At 34.8% G+C, this 22,888-nt stretch overlaps 1 long non-coding RNA gene across 4 annotated transcripts; it reads left to right on the top strand.

Moving 5' to 3' along the window:
* Nucleotides 1-8,781: 8,781 nt before the first annotated feature.
* On the top strand, nucleotides 8,782-21,000 carry LOC145666490 (uncharacterized). Of its 4 annotated transcripts, none has more exons than XR_014127759.1 (4): nucleotides 8,782-12,275; nucleotides 15,639-15,815; nucleotides 16,836-16,932; nucleotides 20,874-21,000. It is a non-coding gene; the product is annotated as an uncharacterized LOC145666490 (long non-coding RNA). The 4 variants fall into 4 exon arrangements; XR_014127758.1 differs by having other exon boundaries at nucleotides 8,782-9,104; XR_014127760.1 differs by lacking the exon at nucleotides 8,782-12,275 and adding an exon at nucleotides 12,301-15,121.
* Nucleotides 21,001-22,888: the final 1,888 nt, after the last annotated feature.

The raw sequence follows: 22,888 nt of genomic DNA on the forward strand, positions 1-22,888 counted from the left end.
AGAAAACTGTGTCATCTAATGGGCAAAAATACATGTACTTCATTAAATCGCCTAATGATAGTAAGAAACAGGAACTATCTCACCAAAGTGTGATTGCGGTTTAGCCTGGGACATGAGTCACTGAACACGTATAGAGTTTTTGTAACCGTCAGTAGTGGTCGTGGTCCATGTTCGGGCAGCTATTTATTTGTAACCGCCTGTAGTTCTGATCTGATCGCTGTCCTCGGCTCGTGGTATTACCAATAAGTATACTCCTGATACTTTAACTTACCTGGACAGGACGACGAAGACCTCTCCAAGAAAGGTTACAAACTGTTTCCCAAAAAGCTCGTCGATCTCAATAATGAGATGAGCATTAGGCGCCGAGAGGTTCGGGTGTCTCGTCTCGAAAACCTCACGGACGATCAGACGGTCATCCAGACCATAACACACACAAACATCACTCATACAAACAACGAAAACACACTGTATAAATTGACACTATACTTATTTATTAGAACACTATTTTGAAAAAAAAATAACGAAGAGAAATGAATACAACACTGGACACTAATAAATTTTGCCGCTGAAATTACGTTTTGCCCTTTACGGGAAATATAGCCCTTTCTATATATATATGATTATAATTCAGGTATCACTAGAAACCCTTTGCTCACACCATGAACACACTTGGGGGATTCACACTGGGGAAAAGTTGTCTGGATCGTCCCACGATGAACCCAGTTGTTACGCTGAACAGTCCTGCAGCGTAAAAGTAAATCTTGAGTAAATAAACGAAAAGAAGGTCTTCGCAGTTGAATTCTGATATTGGAGGGCGCGTATATAACGTTTGAAACGCACAAGGTCTGCGGACCTGGGATTTCACTGATTGGGGCTAGCCGTAAGAAATCGTCCTTCACCGGCTAAATAGCTTGTGCCCCTTAACACAACTTATGTTTGAAGTTCAACGCGAGATGCGTGGTTGCATCTTCCAGACCTGTAGTCAAACTCTCTCGAGCGTCCAAGCTCAAGCTACGGGTTGCAATGGTCAACGGAAAAGTGTTGGCAGTTCATTTCAAAAATTACTCAGTTACTCACCTGTATGCACATACAAACAGAATACGGAAAACAATTTATGTTAATTTTAGTCAACTGCCCATAATGCACTAGACACGGCGATAACACTGGCGTGAGAAAGTACAGATAACGGGCTACGAAACAACACAGTTGGTGCCACTTTGGTTACTGAAACATCTGGTCAGTCCGTATTTCTCCAATCTATTATAATGTTTCCATAAGCGATTAAAGAAAACACATAATTCAGTTCCCATTAACTATAGAATATATACTATGCATATAATGAGTCAGGGAGAAACACTGAAATGGTTAGTCACTAACTGAAATGTTCTCAGCGAAAGCAACGTTTTAAATATATATATGAAAAAACGATGAAAGACTTCTTTGTCCAATTGTGTGGGAAAGAAGCAATTCCCACCAAAGAAAGAACTTATATGCGTTGCAGAATAAAGTATAAATCGAAAATAATGATCACAGTCTTTACGAAATATACAGAGTGTCCACAAAAAATCCTTCTATAACCTGGTAGCGGTTATATATGGCGTCTGAAACGTGGAACGACCTGTCGAGTGCACACGTGGACAGGTTGAGAACCCTTGGCCGTCTGACGAGGTATGAATAAAATTAGGTTTTTCACCTGAAAATTTAAAATAAGTTAGTTGGCAACACTGTCATATGGTGTGAGACTTACGTGCATAAACGATGAATGGTTTTTCACCTGAAAAAGGGCTATTTAAAATAGTTAAAGAACTTGTTCACTCACTACAACATGATGAGGTTCCTGCATGAGCAATGTCCAATCCAAATGTTCCATAAAGTAATAAGATCCTCTTGAACAATTGGTGCAGTTGGGTTTCCTTATCTTCCGTTTCTTCACATGTTGAAACCATACTGTCTTCCTGTCTGAGTATCCTCCATTCCTCCATGGTTCTCCAACGATGAGTTGATAAAGGGAGAAGGGGAGATTTTTTTTTTAACACTGGTGTGAGAAACGAGGTATGGTTATAACACCTGTATGATAATTTTTTTTTTTAAGTTCGCAGAAAGCGTTTATAGGGCTATTAAAATTCTTACTTTTTTTTTTTTTTTTTTTTTTTTTTACAAATACTTTTCGTAAAATGTTTAAGTGTTCCGTTTCGATCACTTTATTTGATATAATATGAAGTAAATACGTTATAGGGCTATTTAAATGCTTTTTTTGTTTTTTTTTTAACACTAATAAATTCTTTTCATAAAATGTTTAAGTGTTCCGTTTCGATCACTTTATTTTGTGTAATATGAAATAAATATACACACACGATAACTATTCTTGAAAACATCGACTTGAAGAATTATCAAATATCTTAATAAAAATTAGTAAATATACTGATATCTGTATTTAAAATATAATAATATGAATGAATAAGCAAATAGCAAAACATGTTAAAGGTACTAAAATATTAAAATTATTGTTAAAGTTTCGATATCATTCTAATATATTTGAAAAATATGAAAATCATTGAAAAAATAAAATGAATGGAAATGTAAACACATGATAAAATGACAATATATAAACAAAAATAAGATTTTCACCTGTATGTCCCTTTTTTTTTTTTTTAACTGTGCCTCGTGTTGTTTGGTAGAAAAGAACGAAAAATCGTTTTTCAAAAATAAAAAAAATAAACTTAAGTGTCAAAATTGACGTTCATAGTAATTCCAAGAAATAAGCATGATTCTGCATATCAAAGAAAAAGATCGTGATTTCGTTGACATGTATGAAGAAAATTCGGCATGCCATAAGATCAAATGCCATCTGCTCGTCGAGACTTTAATTCAATAATGCTCAATACAACTAATGGTTTCATTCTGAAACAAAGTTATTATTAGCTTAGGCCTAGAATAATGGTCGTTGTTCACTTCCATAAACGTAAACATTGTAGGGTTACCAGAATAGATGGGTATTATCTGCAAAAAATTTATTAATTAAAATGTTGAAAACTATTCAATATTGATCCAAGTTTTTCAAAGGTCTGAATCAAGGAAGTTGACTCGCTAGTCCAAACATTCCTGAAAATAAATGGTCATTATGCCATGAATTGACCAAAACCATAGGTGGGAAAAATGTGTAATACTACACGTACTTACACACACAATATGCCATCGACACCTGCGAGGCAAAAAAACTAGAAACGTGGAAAGGCCTGCGACCATAGGCACTTACAAAATGTTTCTATACATAACTGAAATATCAACACCAATATTCAGTAAAATACACGTATGTTCCCTGGAACATAACGTACATCATCCACCTGGAAAAAGATGTGTAAACACACGAAATACAAATGCTCTCCTAGCATCGTAAAGATATGTCTCTATAAGACAACATACATGAGACCTATTAAAAGAAAAACATGAGATACAAGCAAGAATATAGTCAACGACATTACAACTTTCTGGTCAATCTAAAACATCCAATTAAATTCCCTACAAAACAGCTGTAACAAGCTTCCTTAGGCATCTTCGCTACAAATATTCAAAATGGTCTTATTAACGCAAAAAAATTCAGTCATCGAGCATACGAAATAATTAACAAAGTAATTTTCAAAAAATTGTCATGGCTTCATGCTGTTGGAAATAAAATAAGTTTATTCTTTCGGGATCTATATCAATATCTCTAAGACGGCTGAAACCTCATAAATAATGGGCCATGTCGATTTTTGAAGAAAATCATCCGTCATTGGCAGTATGGCTGAAACCTAAAGATTTGTATTCCAAAATCTTTGGCCATGTTGATTTCTGAAATCCTCCATACTGTTTGTTATGGCTGAACCTAAAGGTTTATATTCCAAAACCTTTGGCCATGTTGATTTAAAAAATCCTCCATAACAAAAAACAATTTTACTAAAAAAAAATTCCAAATAGTTTTGGGACATACTGTGACTAAAATATAACTTTCTCAAAATTAATATAAAACTAAACATTATAACTCATTAGCATACAAGTACACAATATAGTTACGATTCATAAACATTAAAATATTCGCTGAAATGTTACTAGACATCAAAATATACTCAAAATATTTAACCTAAGAATACACATACTTAATTACGGGCTACTATGAAAATGAAAACAAAAATCTAAGATTTACACTGAAAAGAAATTTAACGTTGATTATAAGTGTAAAGTTTCATATTCTACGCATGAGATTACATACTAAGTTTCAATGACAAATATACAAATATACGGTATATATAATTAACAACTAAAAATTTTCTTATCTATACATTCTACTTTTCTTAAAAGGAAATCAAACTAATTGTGAGTCATACGTATGATAACATGTTTAAAAATTTGGAAAGTGGGAAGGGATTCTAAAAAGATTTTTTTTTTTTTTTTAACTTTTAAAACACAATAAAAATATATATTATAACGCCAAAACATCTTCCCACTAGCTAAGGTACGGATATCTCGCCAAGATACCAAACCGTTTTTGGATAAATACGGTCCCTCTACGTATGTGATACGTTAATTATTTACTAAAAGATCTAAATTCAAACATCTAAAATGAAAACAAGAAAAATTAATGACAGTAAACTAATAGTAAGTCATTAGTAAGGTTTGCAACACTCATACACAGCTGACTGAGGTGTGAAGTGCTACACGGAGCAAAGACAGAAAAAGAAAAGAATTAATCAGCTGTATATCACCCGTTATTCGTAACCATAAACACAAGTGGTTCTACAGTCTGGCGACTGCCTTATCAAAACAAGAAAAATAAAGAAAGAAAACGTGTTATCTTCTCTTTGCTGAACAGTTAAAAGCTGGAAGCAAAAAGGAGTATTAAAAGAAATGCGTAGTTCTCCTTTTCGTATCCAGGTGTTCTATCAAAAACTAAAAGCAAAAAGGAAGAAAATGAATACATGTTTATCGCTTAGAAATGCGTCGCTCTTCTAGGAGAAAAATTTGTATCAACACACAAATTCTTGGTTACCTTTTTTTTTTTTTTTCTATGATTGCTGTTTCTGCCTTGGTAACTGCAGTCTGTTCGTTTATTTCTACGATGTTTACCTCTATGTACAAAAATACTGTTAATGTTCTCACACAAGTTGCGTTTCCTATCTCGTTTGTGATAACTCAGACTACGTGGCCGTGATTTACGACTCCTTCTGTTTCTGTTACTACCTTTTCGTGTGCGGTCTTGGTTCTGATTCCCTTTAAATTTCATATTGTTTACGCTCTGGTCTGCGTATCTTTGCCTATTGCTATAACTGTAATCTCGTTTGCGCCTTTTCTCTCTGTGGTTTGTGGTAGTAATTCTTGTGCGCTTACGACCTCTGTCGTGTACAATCATATGTTCGCAATTGTCACTACTACTACTATTAGCGGCGTCACTAGATTCTGAATAGATAAAATCGTTGCCAGATTTGTTACGAGGTTGGTTTAGACTACCTGTCTCTGGTTGGAATTTAGATTTCTGTCTTTCCTTTTCATTAGCAATGTTAGTCTCTAGCTCAGGTTCCAATTCCAATGTTTTGTTTACGCTAGGAATATCAGTCACTAACTGAGGCTCAAATTCCAGTGTTTTGTATCCAGTAGGAACATCTAACTGTAACTGGGGTTCACATTCCGGTGTTTTGTTTTCAGCATTTTCAGTTTGCTGACTATTTTCACAAAACACGTCCCGTAAAGCGTCTATATTCTGACCTAATTCAACAAAATTTTCTTTATTCTCATCTACTTTTCGTTCTAATCTAGCTAGGTTTTCTTTATTCTCAGCACGGGACTCTTTACATTCTATTAAGTATCTCTCAAGTTCCTGTATAATATTTTCCCTTAATTTATCAAAATTTATATCTATCTTAGTAAGAAAATCTACTTCCTGCTCTGCCATCTTGGACAAAAATAAACTAGGCTATCACAAAAACATGATTAAAATCACCTGAAAGAGATTTTTTTTTTTCAGATTACTGGTACTAAGCTGAAAGAGAAATCGTATATTAAAATATTAATCTTATATGTATATTCGAGCACCAACGGTCTCGATTCGGGTCGGTAGTTCGGGCGTCATTTATTTGTAACCAACAGGTGTTCGAGTCGCTGTTCGGGCGTCATTTATCTGTAACCATCAGGAGTGCGTTCTGGTCGCTGTCCTTGGCTCGTGGTATTACCAATAAGTATACTCCTGATACTTTAACTTACCTGGACAGGACGACGAAGACCTCTCCAAGAAAGGTTACAAACTGTTTCCCAAAAAGCTCGTCGATCTCAATAATGAGATGAGCATTAGGCGCCGAGAGGTTCGGGTGTCTCGTCTCGAAAACCTCACGGACGATCAGACGGTCATCCAGACCATAACACACACAAACATCACTCATACAAACAACGAAAACACACTGTATAAATTGACACTATACTTATTTATTAGAACACTATTTTGAAAAAAAAATAACGAAGAGAAATGAATACAACACTGGACACTAATAAATTTTGCCGCTGAAATTACGTTTTGCCCTTTACGGGAAATATAGCCCTTTCTATATATATATGATTATAATTCAGGTATCACTAGAAACCCTTTGCTCACACCATGAACACACTTGGGGGATTCACACTGGGGAAAAGTTGTCTGGATCGTCCCACGATGAACCCAGTTGTTACGCTGAACAGTCCTGCAGCGTAAAAGTAAATCTTGAGTAAATAAACGAAAAGAAGGTCTTCGCAGTTGAATTCTGATATTGGAGGGCGCGTATATAACGTTTGAAACGCACAAGGTCTGCGGACCTGGGATTTCACTGATTGGGGCTAGCCGTAAGAAATCGTCCTTCACCGGCTAAATAGCTTGTGCCCCTTAACACAACTTATGTTTGAAGTTCAACGCGAGATGCGTGGTTGCATCTTCCAGACCTGTAGTCAAACTCTCTCGAGCGTCCAAGCTCAAGCTACGGGTTGCAATGGTCAACGGAAAAGTGTTGGCAGTTCATTTCAAAAATTACTCAGTTACTCACCTGTATGCACATACAAACAGAATACGGAAAACAATTTATGTTAATTTTAGTCAACTGCCCATAATGCACTAGACACGGCGATAACACTGGCGTGAGAAAGTACAGATAACGGGCTACGAAACAACACAGTTGGTGCCACTTTGGTTACTGAAACATCTGGTCAGTCCGTATTTCTCCAATCTATTATAATGTTTCCATAAGCGATTAAAGAAAACACATAATTCAGTTCCCATTAACTATAGAATATATACTATGCATATAATGAGTCAGGGAGAAACACTGAAATGGTTAGTCACTAACTGAAATGTTCTCAGCGAAAGCAACGTTTTAAATATATATATGAAAAAACGATGAAAGACTTCTTTGTCCAATTGTGTGGGAAAGAAGCAATTCCCACCAAAGAAAGAACTTATATGCGTTGCAGAATAAAGTATAAATCGAAAATAATGATCACAGTCTTTACGAAATATACAGAGTGTCCACAAAAAATCCTTCTATAACCTGGTAGCGGTTATATTTTTACTTGAGGGTCAACACTGTTGTTTATATAGTCATACAATAAAGAACACACCTCGTTTGCTCCTTTCTTTGCAACTCCTTCATGATAGGTGTACATAGTAGCTTCTTCATTTCCTAAACTATGAACACAAAACACGTAATGCCATAACTTCCTTAAATAGAACATTTCTTGAACAGGTATGCACGGCAAAGGAAGATTTTGCATAAAATCAAAGCAGATTCCATGTACGTCATTTCTTTTAGGGCATAGTTCAGTTACTTCTTCCATTTCTTTGTAAAACCTGCTCTTCTTTTATAAACCATTCAGCTAAAGCGACCCGTTTAGCGTTGTCATTCAATGTCGATGATGATATTTTTGTATTTAGGTCCTCACACGTTGAACACACGTCAACTTGCGGCCTACCGAATTGGTACCCATAATTTTCCTTGTAATAAGTTAAAAAGTACTCATATTTTATTATGTCTTTTAGTTCTGGATGCTTTTCCAGAAGCATTTTATGCTTCTTGGTGCATGTCAGCCCAGCCTCTAAATATGTAACAGGATTTGAAGAATAGTGGGAGGTTTTTAGGGGTAAGACTCGATGTGTTCCTTTAGTACTATTAAAACATCATTGGGAAATTTCTTATGTTTATAGTGGTTTCCTCTCATGAACATACTGGAGTGCCTACCGAGTAGGGTAAATTGACACTACCACATGTCCGCGCAACGGACCTTAACTCGACGATATTAACCGATCATATTTTCTATAAAAAGCAATTACAACACTCGTACTAATGGAGTTAGATAAATATGAACTAGAGGAAGTGCATATGTGAAGCCTCTAACAGTGACAACACGGACCTTTCCTAGGAAATAACCGAAAATTGGCCTCAATTTGAACAAATTCCGTTCCATAGCAAAACAATAGGAACTTCACATACCTAGGCACTCCAGTATGTTCTTATTTAGCTCCAAGGCTGAGAATAAGAAGGGAAAGATTCCTGGAATGTTTCCTTTCTTAATCTCAGTCAAAATTTTCAAGTGCTCCTATGTCATAATGATGAAAGGAAACTTTCCGTTTTTCATGCCAAAATATGCGTCTTAATTAAAGGAACAAAATGGCTATTTCAACTCATTTTGACAAAAAAAGTGGAATCTTTCCCTTCTTAATCTCACCGATTCAATTATAAATACGAAAATTAGAAGAGTAAAACAAAATGTTGCTAAATGCAGACCCAGATAGCATGTAAGCTTAAATCAAGGGTCGCTTTCCCTTGATTTTGGCTTAGCAATGTACAGTTGATGCGACAAGCGACAATCAACGTTTATTTTAGCTTGTTTTTAACTTGAAAAGAAGCTTGAATGCGACAAGCGACAATCAACGTTTATTTTAGCTTGTTTTTAACTTGAAAAGAAGCTTGAATTTATCAACTTTCTACTAAGCCTATTTCAAGCTTGATTCAAAACGCTTGACGTTTGTCGATTGTTTAGCAAATGGAGCCATCTGTAGGATTGGTGAGTAGTCTGAGATTTGGCGCTTGATTTCTTCCAAAAGGTAAACAAAGGTAAGCTATGTGTATGAAATGTAATAGTAAGCCCTACTTTAGTTTTAGTTACAAAATAAAAAGGTGATTTTTATTTTAGACTAGTGCGCTGAGCGCTTTTAGGATAGTATTACTTTTCAAATATGGATGGAATTTTATGTTTATACCTTTTATGTTGTTTTCTTTTTTTTAAGTGTGTTCATCCGTATAATGTATACCATATTTAGCCATTGGATTCTTTAAAGTCAGTGATGGCTCTTGACAATTAGCATCAGCATAGGCGCCCGAAGGGGAGGGGGTGGGGCCCGGGCCCCCTTTGGATTACGAAAATGTATACGTAATATAGGAAACCATGTATATTAAATACCAAGCGTAATATAGCAACCATGGAGATGGGCCCCTCCCTAGAAAATTTTCCTCGGGCACCCCTGAATATCAGTACAAAAATTAGAGGGTTAACTTCAACAGGCGGCTTTATCATATTAAAAATGTATAGGTGGAATACTTGATAACTGTTAAGGCATTGCTTTAGCAGACGGCTGTACCATATTTATATCGATTTTATGGTCATTTTTCACTAGATTTGAGATAATACTGTTGCATATAGAGAATTTTGGAACTTGGGGGCCAAAATCAGGTAAAACCACCGTGTTTACAGGAGAAATGAGTTGGTGTTACGTAACCGTAATTACTAACATAACTAACCAATCCTAACCTAAATCATCAAAAACAGAAAATATAGGAAGAAAGTACGAATTCAGGTAAAATCACCATGTAAAAATTATTGCGGATATTTTATGTATTTTTCCACTTTCCTCGTTTATGTGCATGTCCTCCGTCGCTGACACGCCTGCTCTCTACGGACGCATCCCCTCGCTCCGCTCGGGACTCCCAGCTACACTCCTGCCCTGACTCGGTTAGATGGCATTCGTGCTTTTTTTGTGGCCACCTAGCACAAGTTGGTTCGTGGTTTATGCACTAGCTTCTCATTTAGTGGATATTCTACAAAAAGGAACCGGGAAATGCAATGTGTGAACATTTGGTGGGACCATCTGCTCGAGTAATGCCCAAGTATCTTAACCCAGACTAACCTAAACTAACCCAAACTAACTTAACCTACCTAAACCATTAAAAAAATACAAAATATATACCAAGAAAGTACAAAATTTAAGCAAAATATTGCCCCCCCCCAGTTCAAAAAATATGCCGTTACATAACACTTTACGTAGCGTAGCTGAGCGAGGGAAGGGGAATAGATGCCCCGCAGGGCTCGTTTTTCCCCTACTTTTTAAGTTACACGCGTTTGGCATTGCAACCATTGCAGACGGTCATTTTCCAAAGCTTCATATGTACTTACTGCAATCTCATTCCTTGCTTGTATTCGTCTGCCTACCGCCTTGTCAATTAGATCCACCATAACATACTTAATTTTCCATTTCGTAGGATTCTATATAACAGATACGATTTATGAAGTCTAAACACATTAAAATAGTTTATTTAATTAGGAAGAGCCATCTGCTAAAGTTAACCCCATATTAATAATGAAGGTAGTTAAATGATAATGTAAGTGTTTTAAACTCAATAAATTGTATGTGCAAATGAGTATACATGGGAAAGTAAGTATGTTATGGTGGAGCTATTTGCCAGGGCGGAAGGCTGTTGAATACAAGCAAGGAACGAAATGCCAGTATTTGTATGTTAAATTTTGGAAAATGACAGTCTACAATGGCTGCAATGCCAATCGTGTGTAACTTAAAAGATAAGGGGAAAAAACGAGTCCTACGGGGCTTCTAATCCCCTCCGCTCGCTCAGCTGTGGTTCGTGAAGCGTTTGTAAAGTAGTGCCCCAAATCTAGTGAAAAAATCAACAAAATCGATTTAAATTTGGAGAGCCGTCCGCTAAAGTAATGAAAATTACGTTTTATCTCTACAATCGAGGAGAAAACTGCTTTGAATTAATACATTGCCTAAGCTTTCTTGTTTTAGCTTTCACCGATACACTAAAAATTTTAACTGATGTGGCTTCCCCAAGAATCGGTACGGATGATATTTAAATGCAGCAAGCAAGCCTGGACATTTCACTCATTTTAGAATGCATCATGCTTATCTTTCGTTCCTTATGTTCTTCCATATTTATTCGGAGGTTGGGGGCAAAATTGAAGAATATAAATACTTATGTCCGACTTTATTTAGTAACAATTACTTATTCTAAGGTATGCTTCATCAATCTTAGATTAAGTGATATCACTCATTTCATCGCTTTACAATAAGTGCAAGGAAAGGTTCGATCGGGTATGGACTTTTGGGTTTAGGGTAAAAGAACGATGAATTTCGAAAAATTACTTATTAGATATTAATAATAATTCAAAGTAGATTATTACGCGAAAATAAGTTTCATATTAGTTTGAAGTTTGTTAGGTAAGAAGTCGAGGGTGTAAGTTTGAAGAAAACTAGGTTTTTCGTTGCTTACATTTTTACCTTTTTATCCTCTAAAAACAGTAACTTCTGTCTCTTAATTGATTTTAGTGCTTTTGTTTACTTTTTTTTTCTACCAGGTGAATGAAATCTGGATCTAAAATCTCAGAAAAATATTTGCAATATGAACGGATGTAATAAAGAAATAACCCCATTTTTCAGGATTGGCCAAAATCGTGTTTTTTAAACTTTTTTTCACTTAAACCGGAATGTTTGCTTTACACCAGTTTTTTTTTTGTTTTGTTTAAATACATTTGTGGAGTAACCGTTGCCCTCTTTTTTTTTTTTTTTTTTTTTAAAGAGTAAAGGTAATTTGAGGCTGATGATTCGATTGAACAAGGTCGCAACCTCGAGAAATGAACGCAACTCGCTCAAACTAGAGGTCATAGGTCAACTAGTTCTGCAAATGATTTGCCATTACATCATAAATTATTCAGCAGTCTACTCCTTCAGCATTGGTTAAGCTTGAATTTTCCTTGTCGGAGGCATGATGGTCCACAAGTTGAGTGGGGGTGAGATTCGTGAAAAATACTTCTTTAACTTGTCTCTTTAATTGTGATTTTATTTTATCAAGTTTGGAGTTCCCGCCGAACTGCCTGTAGTGCGCTGCCACACTAGCGGACGGTCAACAAAACTTCCACGGAAGCTGATTAAGTGTCTAAATTTATAACATTGGAAAGAAGATCGACGAAACAGAGATTTCTATTAGATTTGACTGGTTTGTTAATAATAATAATAATAAAAAGTTTTATTTAGAAAGGTAATATGAATGGTCCAGAACTATTAGTCACTTCTTGTATTGATTAGCAAATTAAATTAAGTCTATATTTCTGACTGACTAAATTAGATCTTCTGTACTATGTAGTCTTTTAAAATAGTCCATTGATTTAATGTGTATAACTATAGAGTGATTCCATTTTGCAGTTCTTTCCCTTTTGGTTCTTAAGTGTCTCCTAAAATATTCACAAGTATGCAAGATCACTGCAACGTATTTCTATCAGTTGACCTCCGTGGATGATGGGTCTGTGGATTTATCGCCTTTGTTATCAAGGGATTCTGGTTTCGAGTTCAAATGAAGAACAATATCTCTCGAGTGCAAACTGAGTAGCGGTTCGGATCTCACTTTAAGCTGTAGGTCCCGTTCTTCATAACTCCGCTGTTATGTCCTTAACCATAGAAAGACGAAGGTTGGTCAAATTTACCCGCACTTTCTTTTTCTCTTTGCCCGAACAAATGAATTTTATAACGTTTGAATTTTTTTGTATTTTCTTCTGTAATCTAAACTTAAATTTAGTTTTATTAGAAAGCACATTATTGTGGTAGTTTTTTTTTCTTTTTTAGCGCAGGAGACTAAGTACATTTTTTTAGCAACTTAGAAATGTTAAGAGAAGTACAGTTATACTTTGAAAGGATCATGTAAACTTATCTATTCTTTGAATGGATAACTAAATTAACATAATCTACTTTTATACATTGAGCAAACGTAATACTCTCAGGTTTAGTATAGTAACTTGTCTACACAGGCTAATGTATTTCAAGCTACTTCATGTCTGCTAACCAAATGCGGTAGTAGTCTGTACTGGGACTTGTAATGTTTCCTATTAAAATAAAATTTCACAAGTCTTAAAATACATTAGTAGGGTTAAAATTGGAATTTACAACCACGAGCAAAATTGACCCCCCTTAGTCTTTCACGTGACCAATTATAGTTTAGTCTTCCTAGGGTTAATGTTAAGATAGACGGATGACTAATGATAGAGAATGATTATGAAGGAATTAGTGGCATGGCCGGAGATTGAACCAAAGATCCGTCGCACCAAAAGGCAACGTTCTACCTCTGAGCAATCAACCCTTTCCTTCCGCAGTGCTGATTTATAACGTCATACTCTAATGACCTGGTCATAATTCTCCAACGTAGTGGTCTTCTACACACGTCTTCCTAATTGTTCCCCACTTTTCCCCCCAAGATTTCTGATTAAATGAACAGCAAAATCAAAATTAAATAAAATCTTTGAGTTTTGTCCCACGGTTATGCGGGGCAGCCTAAAGGAGACGGTGATGATGAGAATGAATTAAATAATGGATTGAAGAAAGTGGAGGGGAACGGTAGAACCCTGAGAAAATCTACGCACACGGTGTTTGTCCACCACAAACGTACATCCATGTCCAAAATTATTGTCGCATGTCTATAAATATGTTGTTGTAGGAATAAAATTTGATAACGAATTCGCCCTGTATTTCTTATAATGTTGGTATGTGCATAATCGGCAAAGACATGTATGTGGCAAATTTCATGTCAAAAGAGCAGTAAATAAGAATAATAAAACGAAAATAAAACTTTCTTGTCCATTTGTTTTACTCATTCTAATTTATGTGCTTATAATTCTTTCCCTATAAAATTTTCCACAAATATACATTTCTCGATTATACACATAGTATCGGTATTAAAAGTATCCTGCAAAATCATTATCAAATTACATTCTTACAAGAAGACAGTTATAGATATGCGACAATCATTTTGAACATGAATGTACATTTAATTGTTTCAATGTTTTGTGAAATAATATATTTTCTAGTTATATTAACACCTTCAAAACAATATTTCCTACAAGTTATTGCAGATATCAGAATTGTATTTGGCCAAATGCAATCTACTTTAGCTGACCTTAGTGAAAGAGTATCTTCCATCGAGAAGGTCGACACACTTCTAAGTAATGGTGTGAGTGTGAAAGCAGAGTCCATAAACGAAGAATCCGAACTTCTTGGCCTTCTGTCTCTGCGAACGTTGAATGATTTTCAAACATTTGAGAGAAAGCTTGAAGAACCTAACTTCGGAAAGAATCCTATCAAACCTGTACAAGTTATGAAGCAGGTTTCAAATCTTTGTTATATCTTTTAATTTACGTCTTTTTGGAACATCTCTCTTTTGACTAAATGTTAGCATCAACTCCATTTTTGCCAATTTAGCCATTATCATGTGCATTAGCTATGGACTATAATTTTGGTCAACTTGCCATTCATACTTGCTAATATAGTCATTTAGGCGGCAATTAAATCTTTTGCAGTCAATTTGTTTTTTTTTTTTTATAGAAAATATGAAAAACCTAAAACAAAAGTAGTTTATCTTGGTATTTTTCTAATTCTTTTGTTTACAACAGCACTTACATTGTCACAGTAGATTAGATATCTTTTATCAGTCTCACCTATCCGTCACGGTAAATTGGGATTCCTGGATCTGGTTTCTCCATAGTCAATTTGTTTGATTAGTTTCTAGTGTATTTTTAGTTTGGGTGGAGTTTTTCTTGTTGAGATACGTGCATGTGCATGTATATATTTTTGTGATAGATCAATAGTGTTATCAAGCCATACCCAGCATTAGAAGTTGAAAATAATTCAAGAGATTTTATTAATTCTAGTCAATGAAGGAACAAATTGTATTGTGAAACTGTTTGATTTGAGGATACCAAAAGATAAATAATATTAGAACATCTTTGTAAACTAGTAGACAAAAAGTACCAAATTTTTACTTTATTTATTCCTAAATTCTGTTACCTATAATTTAAGGTAAGTTGAGCCATTTTTAGCTAGTTTTTGTGCGTCATTTAGCTATTTTCTGACACTACTTGTTGGCAGCACTGATTAACCCACTGTTTCTTGTTACTTTTGGAAGTGTATGTAATTTCCATATACATACACACACACAAACACACACACACACACACATATATATATATATATATATATATATATATATATATATATTATTTTTTTCTAATTCAAACGGACAATGGTCCTTTTAAATAACCGCTATTCCGATATAAAGCTGAAAGTTACCAAATAAATCCCAGGCAAACAGTTTTTGTTAGTCACGTAGCCCATTTGATACGGCCTTCCGTGAAACTCAGAACCCCACGCCTTTTTTTCACACTTCACATTACGGTATCTAAAAATTAATCTAGTTTCATTCATGCTTCGTTTTTTTTCCACTGGTAGAAAAACATAACAATACGGACCCTTATATATATTGTTTTTCTTTTTGATTTCAGCATGCATTAGATCTAAATACTTTCCTTTCTTTCAGGTAAAAGTATTACTGTCAATTGGTGGTAAGGATTTTAAAAGTTTCGCTCACAGTGCAATAAGAAGAACTTTGTGCGACAAACTCGCAATGGAATTCTCCTACTCTGGCAGGAAACCAAGGATCATGAAGCAAAAAAGCACACCTTTGGGTCCAACCAAATGTGCAATAAGATCAACAGTAAGTTGATTTGAAAAGTTGTACTGAAATAGAATGAATGTAGAATGTAGAATGTATAGGAATGTATAGGAAATTCAATAACTGATCCAACACTCTATGTTGTAAACAAAGCTTTACTGGCAAAGTACATATTTAAACAAATCTTTGCTTGAAAAAGCATTCAAAAGAATTTGTAAGGTATACGAAAAATCTAAAACCAAATAAAATTCCAAGGTAGGAATGATTCCAGGGCTAAATAAAGTCAATAGTGTCAACGAATTTAAATTGAAGTACAGTGTAGGAATCACTACTGTGAAGTATAATTTTGCACCAGACTTTTCGTGTATACCTGTAAATTTGATACTGTCTACCACACGAAAATAACTTTTGTTGGGTTGGCAACACTGTTAGTCTGGTAGTATTACATAGTATGCCAAACTGTCTCCCCTGCCGATATTTTAAAGGTGCAAAATTTCAGAGCTCTTTTTCTAACACTGGAACGCAGATAAAACACTAGAAGAACATAGCTTTCGAAGTTACCATAATTCCTGTATCAAAAGAGAAAAGTTGCAGGCTTTCAAGACGGCGAATAGTCAAACTTTCGTCTTTCTGTCGTCTTCATCTTTCAATTTTTCGTGACAACGAAGTTAGCCAAAACCTAATGTGTTTTTTGTAGTGTTATTTAAGGTGACTTTAAACGTTGACTCAAAACCATATCACCACTAAGGGCACCGGAAGAAAGTCTTGTTACACTTGTATCGAAAAATGTAACTTTTCCATTATATAATATACCAAAAGTGTGGTGGAAGATAACTTTCTATAGTACCCTTACATAAAAATCACAAAATAGGGGCCTAGCTTAGGTGACTTGAAAAATAATATAGGAATTAGTTTCAGCTCTAGGTATCCATGTTTACAAACCATACCATAATTCCGTAAAGCTATTTAAGAGGGAAATTTATTTCAAATGACAGTTTTTTTTGTTTTTTTTTAAGAATAAAAATCGCTAGTATTTGCTTGAAATTCTATCTTTCTTTTCAGCTGCTGTTCGTAAGATGTACACCGTCGTAACAGAAGAAACGGTGAAGGAAGTATTGGGTGTTTGGTTGCAGCAGGCGGAGCCTAGACTACTGGGTAGGTAAGTATAGTTTTACCTATTTTCCTTACAATCACGAGAGAGACCGGAAAGTTCTTACCATCACTAAATAAGCTAGGGATCTGCAACTTAGTCCATGGACGCGTTCTTCTCTACATATACGTTTTGTATTCACTACATTTCTCACATCTATAGGTCACTAGATCAATATCATATGCATAGAATTCTGTGGATTTGGAGGAAAAAGAGATTTCCACCGTTTCAATGCCTCTTACTTTCCAGGACCCCAAGATATGAACATCTTATTATAATAATTGTAATCCTTCCCTTTTTCTTCCTTTTAGGATATGTATCATAAAACGCTTTTGTAATAATTTTAAATGAGAAGTTACTTCCATATTTCAAATCTTAAAAGATTTAGAGATACCGACATTTTATTAGAATAATTGTAATCCCCACCTTTTTTTTTCATCTCCACATCGTTTCTTTCCCTTTTTGCTAGCATGTCAAAAAAGAAAAAAAAGGGCCGAAACACGTGGCAAAGTATTTTAAATGAGAAATGGAAATACTGAACTTCAAATCTCTCACCTTAAGGGATTAAATACTTTACTATAATAATTATAATCCCCATCCATTTTTCTTTCCACCCCCCTTTCTTACCTCCGAGGCATATTTCAAAAGCGCTTAAATTCTTATCTACTTATTTTAAATAATATGAAAATACCAAATTTCATGTTTCAAACCTTCATAAATTTAGAGATTTCGACATCTTATAATAATTGTAATCCTCACTCCTTTTCTTTTCTTTCTCACCTTTTTTTTCTTTTTTTCCTTTGTACTAAAATATCAAAAACCGCTTAAATATGTCAAATTATTTGAAATGAGACATCCGAATATCAAATTTCAAGTCTGTAACCTTAAGGAATTCGGAGATATGGTCATATTTTAAAAATACGTCCCACACCTATTTTCCTCCCCTTCCTGCCGAATTTGCAAAAATCCTTCCTTAGTGGTATCCTACGTAATAAATCCCATGTACTGTCCATATTTAACTTGTCTATCTTAAGCGATTTGGCCCGTGCAAAGATCTGTCGGTCACTCAATCACTTAGGTCTTTTTATTTTATATAGCGAGATGAGTTTTTTTTACGCACTCATGTATTAGTACACAGTGAAATGAGATGAAATGTTTACCTTGCATGTATATATTATTTTATTATCCCTTATAATTTATCAACTTGCCTGTTACTTTCCTCGGAGGATGGAAATTTTAACTAAAATCGAGATTCATTACTGTTTACATTTGTATTTTCTTGTCTTCTGAAAGAAAGTACCTCTGTTAATTTTATTTTTTGATTACTCCTATCTGCTGAATGAAATCTTTTTTTTTTTAAGAATAACTTTTATTCCTTGATTAATTTTGTTGTTGATTACTTTTCTATACTGAAGGAAATTTCATTTTTTGAAAACTGCGATGTCAGAGTAATAGAGAGATAGGCACTTACTGTTATATTTGCCTTCTAAAAACATTTCCTACCTGGTGCACGAAAAACAGAAAGCAACTAACCTCTTTTTTTCTTGACTAATTTTAGTGTTATTTTACATCTTTTCTATCTACTGAACGAACTTATCTCTTGCGAGAAAAACTACAATACCACCCTCTTTCTTGATTGATTAGAGTTAATTACTTCTTTTCTATACTAAATGAAACCATCTTACATTCTGGAAAACTCTGCAATGCCATTGTAATAGAGAAATATGCAATTGCAGAATCTTCCAGACGATAAGATTATTTCGTTTAGTATAGAAACAAGCAATAAAGTACTATAATTAATTAAGATACAGATGGTATTGTAGTTTTTTTTCCTTCTCAGAAGATACGGTTTCATTCAGGAGATAGAAAAGAAGTAAAATAACATTAAAACTAATCAAGAAACAGTTTTTTTTTCCTAGAAGATAAAGACTTCAGCAGTTAGAAAGTTTTGTTAAAAGACAAAATAATAGTAAATGCACATTTCTCTCTTACAAAGACATTCCCGAGTTTTCGGGAAGATAAGACTTCATTCAGTATGAAAAAGAAGTAATCAACACTAAAATTGAACAAGAAATAAAGGTTAATGTTTTATCCACAAGATAAAGACTTCATTCAGCAGTGGCAGTAATAAAAAATAAATTAAAAAAGTAGGAGTAGTTTTTTCCCCCCAAAGACAAAAAGATTTCAATAGGATGGAGCACGCCAAAGTATGCGTATGCGTAAACACTCGAACAACAAATTACCAGGAAAATAAATAGGGAGACATAGGTCTTAAAATGCATTCAGAATTTGACTGCATTGAAGTAAATGAAGTGATTTTCCTGCCTTGTGGCGTGTACACTGAGAAATGTTTCTGCTTTCAAAGATGGGATATAAAGAACTAGGTCGATAGGTCGCAGGAGTATTTATTACTTCTCTATAATGAATTGTGAAACGACGCTAATGACTCCAACACGACGTTCCATGAATATGGGTCAAATAAACTTAGTGTTACATTTACGGTAATGAGTCATCCCTTCTTCATTTGATATGTATGATGAAGGCAATATGCATGTCTTCCTATCAGTGATTCTTGTGTTTTGAAAGAATGAAACGTTGCAAAGATGTATTCCTCCGCTGTAAGGCTCAGGATTAAAATCCGTTTTTTTTACTGTCACAAATAATTCCAGTGAATTGTTGTTCAACACCTCTTTACGTATTAGTCACCAGTAACTTTTTTATTTTTTATTTTTAAAGACAAATATTTCATTGAACATCTAAGGTATGTTCCAAACTCGTTGCAAAATGGTACGAAGTTGTCCGTGTACACGGTGCCTACTTTAGTAAATTCTACACTTTTCCTGTGAATTGCGAACTACATTTTCCCATGCGTTCTGTTGTACGTGACGCAGGATAACGCCTTGTAGGTCATCATCTGTCATTTATGTTGCTCCGTGAAGAATACAAGGTATACAGGTTCACACACTTATGACCTATCTTTCCTGTGAATCGTGAGATCAGATTGCATTTCATACAAGGCATGGAGAGAAAATTACAGAAATAAGTAAATATTTGTTCTTCCATCTCTCAGTGATTTCTTATATCAGTGATTACTTCGTTTGTTTTTCGTAACGCCGTGCTTATACAACAGTACCGAGTGAGTCAATATGACATTTTCAGGATTTATCTCAATTGATGCTCTCACAGAACAATGCACATTTTCAGCTAGGAAATTAAAAAAAACTTTACTGAAAATTTACTGGCACTAGAACATTGAAATAGGTAAAGTGAATAAATACCATGCAGTGGTACCAGTGATGAAACGAGTAACATACTTCGTGACTCGTGATCCCGAAGTAGTCAGATCCCTGACCCTGTATGACCCAGACAGATTCGTGCGATCCCGAGACGACTTAATATCAGAGTGTGGGATAGTATGTTGTAATTGTAACAAACGCGATTCTTTCCTTTCAAGTGTTTCTTATGAGTGATCGTCAAAATTTAATCAAATAAGGCTGTAAAACGTAAAATGTAGAATATAAGGGATGCCGCTAAACCGAAAGAGTGTTTTGGTAATGTTTGTGTATAGTAGTGTTTAAAATTACTTTATTAATTTTCAGTATGGGAAGATGAATTATATTGTATTTGACATAGCCAAGACACTTTGAATAAGAAGTGTCACACTACAAATCTAACATCTGAATAGGTGAGCTCGATTAGGGAATATTAATTCACTATAAAAAATTCTACAGTAATGCTATAGAGATCATATTTGGAATGCTTCCAAGCCATGGATCACCAGATCTGAGAAACGAGTGCCAGACTCTGTTGCCTTGTGTGGCACTTACTTCAAAGAATAATAATGTATTTTAATGAGAGCGTATTTATAAGGTAAAAAATATGAATGTTTTTTTTAACTGTGCAATCAATTACATGTTTTTCAGTACGTATTTATGATCGTTATTTTGCAGAGAACGAAGAAATTCAAAACCTGTAGTGAAAGGTCACACCGTTGAAGTTGAGGAACCCAATTAAGGAAATAAGTTAGAAATAATACAAAATATGTAAATAAGTTCAATAAATAACATTGTAATACAAGCTGATTGTTTTCATGGAACCTTATATCAGTTATTGCGTAGAATGTAGAGATAATTTATTTCAATTATGTAGCAGCAGGATGCGAAATCATAACAGTTATGATCGGGGAGAGATAGGAGTAAATAAATAAGTAAAAAAAATTGCACTGGAAAGTTTTCAAATGAAGATTTCATATATTGAACATCCAAAATTATTGAACTATGTAAGGTTAGGGATAATGCTTAACCACTAGGTTGTCCACTAACTGCACAGATTTACTGTAAATAGTTTGTATACTTCTGACAGTGTCAGTGTCACCATATCTCGCCAGTAAGTTATTGAGGATGAATTTTCTTACAAAATTTTGAAGTGTGGGAATGGCCATCCTCAGTATTTCGCACCCTGTGTAGCAGTGGTTCTAGGATTTAATTTATATTTCTTTCTTTCCTGAAATCTGATAATTTAAAAGTTTGCTTAGCCCTTGACGCTTGTCTAGTGGTGTACGTCTTTGGTGCGCCTAGGGTTGTGGTCGATTCCCAGTGGAAGACCTTACAAACACTGAACGCATTACTGTTCGGATTCTACAGGTCAGTGTCTCATGTAAAACTTCGTGCTGAAACGGACGCTCAACTTCAACATCAAACTGTGGTTAATGGTAAACTAATTGGATGCTGATCTGCCAGGTCGCATAGTATATTCACCAAGGAACTCAGGAAAAGTGTTGCTTTCTATGTTGAGATAAGATACTAATCTCAATAGACTGGAGTATGGGGTATATATTCAACACCAATGTTGTGTGAGACATGGATTTATAATTTAACATGATATTTCAATAATGTTACTCAACAGAAATAAACCTGAATCTCGTGCTGCAAAGACGCATAATGGACGAAGGAAAGAAGCATAATACAGATTGTGAAAGTATACATTATTTTGCTTTCATTTTGACCGAACACAACTATTCTTTTTCAGGACATTGCTTATGTAGGTTTAACAGTTCTTTCGTCGTCACCTTTACGTTTATTTTTGCAGGATTGTTGTCTATATGAGGTTGATTTCATTTTGTATAAGGTTTGATGTGAGGCCCAGTAGTGTAAACCTTGATACAGATTTGTTTCTGCACGTGAGAAAATGATTCATCTGCTTGGCGTCATGTATAATGTTTGATGTGAAGGTTAGTATAATGTTCAGTATGTAAGTTACATAAATGATGGTGTGTGTTCTTTTGCCATCTGAGGGTGTTTGGATATTGTCACCACTTTATTGGCATTAAAAATATTGCAGAAACCATAGCTTACTACTATGTTTACTATTAATAGTAAGTATGGTATGGTTTCCCCTATATATATTTAAAATAATGCCAATAAAGTGATGGCAATATCTAAACACCTCAGATGGGAAAAGAATACACACCATCATTTATGTAACTTACACATTGAACATTATACTAACCTTCACATCAAACATTATACATGTCGCCAAGCAGATGAATCATTTTCTCACTTGCAGAAATAAATTTGTATCAATCTTTACTGAGAAGCTTGCAATAAACGAGACACATTAAGCATGTGCTAAACTTGAAGTGGACAGCTTGAAATAAGCTTCAGGTGACAAGCCTGTAGCAAGCATTATGTACTAAGTTTGAAATAAACTTGAGGTAACAAGCCTGTAGCAAGCATTATGTACCAAGTTTGAAATAAACTTGAGGTAACAAGCCTGTAGCAAGCATTATGTACCAAGTTTGAAATAGACTTGAGGTAACAAGCCTGGAGCAAGCATTACGTACCAAGTTTGAAATAAACTTGAGGTAACAAGCCTGTAGCATGCTTTATGTAACAAGTTTGCAATAAGCTTGAGCTGACAAGCTTGAAACAATCTTACAGTATAAGCCTACAATATGCTTGTCGCC

Source organism: Thermobia domestica, chromosome 12 (genome assembly GCF_964235325.1).
Source record: "Thermobia domestica chromosome 12, izTheDome1.hap1.1, whole genome shotgun sequence".
Lineage (NCBI taxonomy): Eukaryota > Metazoa > Arthropoda > Insecta > Zygentoma > Lepismatidae > Thermobia > Thermobia domestica.